This window comes from Sceloporus occidentalis, unplaced genomic scaffold (genome assembly GCF_023333645.1).
Source record: "Sceloporus occidentalis isolate IW3139 unplaced genomic scaffold, rSceOcc1.0.p SCAF_35, whole genome shotgun sequence".
Taxonomy (NCBI): domain Eukaryota; kingdom Metazoa; phylum Chordata; class Lepidosauria; order Squamata; family Phrynosomatidae; genus Sceloporus; species Sceloporus occidentalis.
In genome coordinates this window covers 3,130,942-3,138,602 of record NW_028317015.1, presented here as the reverse complement: position 1 = coordinate 3,138,602, position 7,661 = coordinate 3,130,942, and positions in this window count along the sequence as shown.

The following is a 7,661-nucleotide window of genomic DNA, read 5'->3' as shown; positions in this document are numbered from 1 at the left end:
TGTCCACACAACTGCTTATAGTGTAACAGGTTGAATTTTAAATTTACATTACCGTTCAAAAGTATGGGCTTATTTAGCTGTTTTCATGTAAAACAATGAAATTTCTAGCTTTGTAAACATAATAGCAAAAGGGTTTTCTAATGAGCAATTAGTCTTTTAAACGCAAACTTGGATGAGCGAACACAACGTGCTATTGGAATACAGGAGTGATGGTTGCTGATAAAGGACCTATGGACAAAATTAGATTTTAGCCCTACTAAATTCCATTATACTTAGCATGTTCAGTATTTGGTACTATCTGATGTTTTATGGACTTTGATTTGACTTCTAGGTGCGTTCGTAAAATTATTGTCGATATCATAGTTAACATTTATTTACTGTTACAGTTGAATTGCCATTTTTAGATGTACAGTAGATTTAGAAATTAATAAATGTAACAAATTTCAGTGACTAGTTCAAGTTCCTGTTGGAATTTATTCTCTACAACTTTGTATTTGTTGTAGTTATATCTCCAGATACAGAAATCATCTGTTATTTATTAAATCGGAAGTAAGGCGTCAATGGAACTTCTACCACCCTAAAGCAGAGAAGTGTCATTAGTTTTAGTAGAAAGGAAGACATGTCTGCTAAGCATGAATCTGATACTGGAACAACAGAACCCAAGAGGGTGGTCTGAAGTGTTTCAAAAATAGTGCAATTCAAAGGAAACTGTAGGCGTACAACTAAAGCTGTTTTATGACACAGCATGGTATAGTCAAAAGATGAATTGGACAACTGTGCTGCATTGTTTTGCATCGGCAACACAACAAAAGGATACAATTCTTATGAGATCAAATTCTAAAGAAACCCTAGTTCAGTTTCTGTAAAAACATGATCTCACTAGAGATGACAGATGAATAGGTTGCACAACTGTGATACATTTCAAAACATAAAGGTAAATTCAAAAGATGTGCTAAGAAAATTGCTATAAATTGATCACACAAAAGTCAATGGAATTCAAAATATGACAGGCATGCATAGTATAGTGTGGAAAAGAAAGAAACCTTTGTGTGTGAGTGCATGCTGTTGGCATGCATATGTGTGAGTTAGTGTATGGTGTTAGCATGTGTATGGGCTGTAACCGTGTGTTACTCTATGTTGTTAAAGTTTGTGTTAATGTATGGTGTAAGTGTGCGTGTCACCAAAACACCACCTCACCCATTTTGCTCATCAGGACCATATTACAGCATTGCTTTTATTGTATAAATTATTGGCTTTGCATACTAAAGATTGTATTTTTTTCTATGTTAGTGGAACAACATCCTTTAAACTGTTTCTTTTGCGTGGTATCTGCCTGTCCGCCTGCTAAGACAATGAGACAAGAATCTTGTGATGGCTGCTTTATATATATGCAAATATGTGTGTATAATATATTTGGCTCTTAACCCTTTACTATTTATATTCTGTATGACATCCCACACATTACAATGCAAACAAAAAGATTGAGAAGGCATCATATGAGGGTGTCATTGCAGACACATCACGACTATTATAGGTGTACAATTCAATAAAAAGCATTCAATGAATCTCTATCCTTGGAATGATGCTGTCAGATCAGTTTATTAGTTGAGGAATGCTCTTGGAGTAGAAAGGTGCCATTACTCAGGCATTATTGTTACAGTGAATGTAAAAAAAGATATTGGTAGTTAGTACTGGCTGGGAAGTACACAACAAAACCATCGGAAGGAGTGGGGTAATTAAAGCTTAACTTTTAATTGCACCATAATTAAACAGATGAGTCACAGCCATGTTTTCAGGGGAGGAAATTCTTCATATAGACACTGTAGGTATTAAAATCACATATATGACTCTGACAAGCAAGTACTCTCAAAGCTCTGATAAATAATAGAACATACACAAACTGTGGCATAGTATAGCTTCATGTATTTTTGAATATATATTAATTCAAATAAATATTGTACCCATAACTCAGTGTTTGCAAAAGATGTGAACAGAATAAATAATATTAAAAAAACAACTATAATTACACTATGAGCAGGGTCATCTTTAATGATAATGGGGGTCCTAAACAAGCCTTCTCTACCGGGTATACACTAGTACCCCTCAGCCTGAAAGTGTTACAAAAATATACGAATATCAAGGTGGAAAAAGTATAAATTATTTTGCCATTCTTTTTTCTATACGTTTCTGTGGTTTTTTTTTATTTTACTTGCTTAATATTTTCATTTTGATCAATTCGGTAAGCTATTCTTCTGGGTTTTCTCTAAAATATACAATTTCTTTCTTAATGTAAGCTAATTACACTATCGTTAACTCTGTCAGACTTCACAAAGATCGTACAGCTATTCAATGTATTGAGTGTGTTCCAGAAGTCAGTGAAAAAGTGTTTAATATTTATAAACCAGCAGGGCTGTCACCAAGGTACAATCACTCTTTAGAACAGTATGTTTTATTGCAGTCTTTTTGTTCGTCAGGTCACTAGAGTGAATATTTATTAGATGGGAATGATTTATGACAAGCAGGTATACCTGTCAAATTAAATCCACTATTTCTCTATTCACTTTTGGGAAACATCTCTGAATTCTTTAACTTTGTCCCATGGGTTTTTGTGTATTGGCTCATACTGTTGAGTTAAATTGAAAATAAGATTAAATAAGACGATGATGGTTTTATATTTCTGGGGATATTGGTAAAGCCTCAAATATATAAAAAAAAGTTCTGAATTCAATGACGTTAGATTGTGGGTATTGTAATATTGTAAGTAAATTGGCTATCTCTCTAAATGCTGATAAGTATAGCTAAAATTGAAAATGAGAATGAAATAGAAAAAAGGCAACTTTTGAAGAAGTGGTTGTTCTTGCAATCCTATGGTCGACAGAAGATTAAATATGAAAATGTATAAGCATTAGAAACCTCACGACATCAAGTAGATAAATTGGTTGGTTAGGGGTGATAAAATGAAGTAGATGAAGGTTATGAATATGTTTATTGGGAATTTGACCAAGAATAGCCATTCAAAGAAAATGCAAAATCAAACCTATAATATTAAGTGGAATGGATACCAAGGGTGGAAACAGAGTAGAATAAATAGAATGGATACTAGCTCATGCACCCTACACCTCAGTTAAAGAATTTTAAAGGGTATTTATCATTCAAAAGGAATATCCTTGCACTGAAAAAATATAATGGACTATTGCTTTTAATCAGGGGCGGGCTGGGCCGGGGGGCAGGGGGGCAATTGCCCCCCAGGCCGCCCTGAATCCGGGCTGGCAGGCTGGCCGGGCGGCCGGCAGACGACCATTCATGGCAGCCGCAAAGTTAAAAACTAAGCGGCTACCACCGGGACTGGCCGCCGTGCCGGTTGCATACCTGGTGGGGGGCAGTCCGCCACTGAGGGGTGCCGGCACCGTCGGGACTTGATGTCAAATCCCGGCGCACAACACTGAAGCCACGCCCACCGTCTTCCGCACACCGGAAGGACAGGACACAGAAGAGGAAGAAGAAGAGGAAGAATGAAGAGGAGGAGGAAAAGTGACAGTGCCAGAGGAAAGGTAGGAAAATATTAGTAAGTGTGTGAGAGTGATGGGTGTTATGCTGTAGTTTATGATGAATGTTTGTGAATGAGGGTTTCAGATTGCATGGAAGTGTGGGGGGATAGCATGGCATAGAGAGGCTGTCTAGGCATGATAGGAGTGTGATTGCTGTTATCAATTTTTGATTTTTTTTCGTCCTATAATTCAATAACAGTATTAATAGATATATATGGTTGCAAACAGCACTCAGCCAGTCAGCCAGTACATGCTAGAACCTGGGCATGATAGGATTGTGATTGCTGTTAATTATATGTATATGTATATATATATATTAATATTGTTATTGATTTTTTTTTTGTCTAATTTTGGTGTGTTACTTTTAATATATATAAGTATTTTAAACGGGTTTTTTTCGGTTTTGGCCAAATTAATGCTGAATTTTCAGTTTAGGTCCAGAATTTTAATTTCGGTGCATCCCTACTATATACTAAGCCAGTCACTGAAGTGGTAGGCCTACACCACATCAATGTTTGGCTTAGTATATAGTGATAGGGGTTGTACTGCAGTATTGTCAGTGTCTGGCTCAATGTATAGGCACACATTGACAGTGGTACAGCGTAATCCCTAAGTATATAATGTTAGCAGTTATGCTGTACCACCGTCAATGTGTGCCTCAGTATATAATGATAACAATTTTGCTTTACCCCTGTCAATGTTTACAAAAAACAAAAACTGTCTGCGCTTCTTACCCTAATAAAGTTGGCAACAAATATATAAACATAATATAAATGAGAGGTTTTGGTTATATGAATTGGCCAAAGTATAATTAAGCTCACCCGCCCCTGTCAATGTTTGCCTAACCATAGAAACTATGCAGTTTTCAAGTGTGTGTGGAGGGTGCCACATACAGGATCTGCCACAGGTGCCAAATACTCTCGGTACGCCCCTGCATCATGCAGCAGTCAGACCCAATGGCCATTCCTCAGCTCTTCGTCCCACGTCTTAAAAGGGGTGGGATAAAGAGCTGAGGCACGGCTATTGGGCGGCGCGGTGCGTGCACACTGGCCGCTTTAATTTCATTAGGCGCCGGTGGAGTGACTGCTATCAATGTCGCTCGCAGCCGCTTTGGTGGCGCAATGGCCAACTTGACTAGACTTGCCCCCCAGGCCTGCTTTTAATATTAGGCTGAGGTATTTTCAATATTGCTATTTTGAGATTTACAGATCATGACTTCTACACTTCAACTAGTAAAGTTTGGAGGCCTCATAGCGCATTAGTTATTATGTTTTCATGCATAAGAAATTAAAAAAATGTGTCCAAGCTTGATGTTTGCTTAGGACCTAATTCTGATTAGGGTTCAGAACAAGTGAAAACTATATTCCTTCACACATTACTTCCAAATAATTAATTGATACATACTGAAGGATATTGACAAACCCGGGCTAGAATTCTGTGTATTAAACTAGGTGATCAGGTTATAAATAGGCAAATCGGATTAGAGCAACTATTTTATTCAGTAAATCTTGTTGATAACAAAATATGATTTTATTGTGTTTTACATTTATCATAGCTGTTGTATCATATTTATTGGGAATAAAATTGGAAATTATTCTAGCCTTGGTGCACGAATAATTATAATTTTAATAAAGACAGGAGGCGAGTATTTTGTCGCTGTGAACCGGACTGAAGAAACGTTCTCCAAAACGGCTGGCAGCGTAGAAGCAACGAGAACACTGAACAGGAACTTGAACTGGAACCAGAATCCTCTGGAAATAGGTGGCGTCGACCGAATTCAGCCAACAGAGCTCCAAAACGGGTAGCCGAGTCGCTAACACGCAGTGATGACATCACGCTGAAACAAAGAGAAAAAAAGAGAAAAAAACATAACACGACCAGATCCTTCCAAACACGGGAAATGCCACATAAACACAGTAAACAGATATACCTGTATCAAAATGACAAAATGAGTACAGAAGCATTAGTAAACATGCGAAAATAAACCCAATCAACTTACCCAAACACGGGAGGGAAAATACCGTATTTGCCCGATTATAAGACGAGGTTTTTTCCAGAGCAAATGCTCTGAAAAATACCCCTTGTCCTATAATCGGGGTCGTCCTATAATCAGACCTCAAATAGGTCTGACTATGAGACTAAGATCCAGATCCCCCCGCAGCGATGCAGGGGACCTGGATCTTCCTCCTGTGTTATGCCCCCCCCAACTTACCGGTGCTTCTGAGTCCCCGGTGCTTAGTCCGGGCAGCGTGTAGAGCTCTACGCGATTAGAGTGTTAAATGGGGGGGGGCATAAGGCATTTCTGGAGGCAGAGTGCTCTGTGAAATGCCTTTTAACCCCCTTAATGCCACTCTGCCTCCAGAAATGCCTTTTAACCCTCTATGCGCCACTCTGCCTCCTGAAATGCCTTATACCTCCCTATATGCCACTCTGCCCCATAATATGCCTTTTAACCCCCTAAATGCCAGAGGGGTATAAGGCAATTCTGGAGGCAGAGTGGCACATAGGGGGGTCAAAAATGCATATCATGGGGCACAGTGGCATATAGAGGGTTAAAAGGCGTATCATGGGGCACAGTGCCATTTAGAGGGTTAAAATGCATATCACAGTGGCATATATGGGGTATAAGGCATTTCTGGGGCAGAGTGGCAAGCCTGGGGGCAGATGTGCATAACTGGGGGGGCAGGTTGAAAAAAGGAAATAAAAACAAAAACAACATATTTTTCTTAATCATAGCTTTTATTAACAAACAATTGTTCACATAGTTTACATGAATTAACATTTACTGGTAAAACTTTTTTCCTATAGGGTCGTCTTATATTCAGGCTTTTTCTTTTTTTCATTAATTAATATTTTGGGGGGTTGTCTTATAATCAGGGTTGTCTTATAATCGAGCAAATACGGTACTCGCCTCCTGTCTTTATTAAAATATTAATTATTTGTGCACCAAGGCTAGAATTATTTCCAATTTTAAGGCAAGACAGGAGGCTTCCTATTTTGCATTTTTAACGCCTGAAATCAATGCCACTGCCGCGTAAGATACCGGGCGAAAGTAAAACGCCCGGAAAGTGGAGGCCCGGGACCAATCCGCCGCCTTAAGAATGTCGTCCAAAGCTGCCCTGGCTTGAAGCAGCTGCCCCCCGAACCGAATGTGCCCCGAAACCAGCATCCACTCCCGCAAGAGAGAGGAGCCAGCGAACCCAACGAGCTAACGTAGGAGAAGAGACGGCCTTGAAATGCTTAACGTAAGAGATGAGAAGTTGGGGACGGACGTACCAGCGCAGAGCGAGACAAATACGACCGAACATAGCTGGCCACACAGATTTTCAGGGTCCTCAAGGAAATAAGGATAGGAGATAGACGAGGAAAAAGTCTTAGTCCTCCTGTGGATCTGGAATACCAGACCCTCCAGGATCGAGAGCCTTAACGTCCGATACCCTGCGAAAGGAAAGAAGACACAACAGGAGGGTAAGTTTCGCCGATAATTGACGTAGAGAAAGGGAATCGTTATCCGGCCAGGACCGCAGAAAATCCAGCACCATAGTGACATCCCACAGAGAACTATAGCGAGGTGCCGGAGGACGTGATAAAACGAATGCCGCGGATAAGACGGCAGACCAATGGAGCCCTACCAACCAGTTCACCCGAGACACCCACATGACTGCATGAAATGGCAGAGCAGAAAACGTTAATCGTACGGTAAGATTTGCCCAAGGAAAACAAATCCGCAAAAAAAATTAAGCACGTAATCTAGAGGGGCTGAATGGGGATCCACTTGCTGTCCCAAACACCAAGCAGCCCAACCTCGCCAAGCTGCCCGGTACGACTTTCAGGTACCTGGAGCCCAAGATTCGCGCAGCAGAGATTGAGCTGCCTCCAATAGGCCCGAGCCTGATTGGGGTCCCCCTAAATCGTCCACGCTACCAGGAGGAGACGTCCTTCCTGGATGAGAGGGTGGAGTTGACCCTCTGGGCCCGACAGCAGCCAGAGGGTCCCGGACAGACAACTGCAACAGGGCAGGGAACCACGGCTACGCATGCCAGAGGGGAGTCACCAGAACCAGAGAGCCCCTCGCTGTGACACAAGTGATGGATGACCCTCGAAATGAGGGCG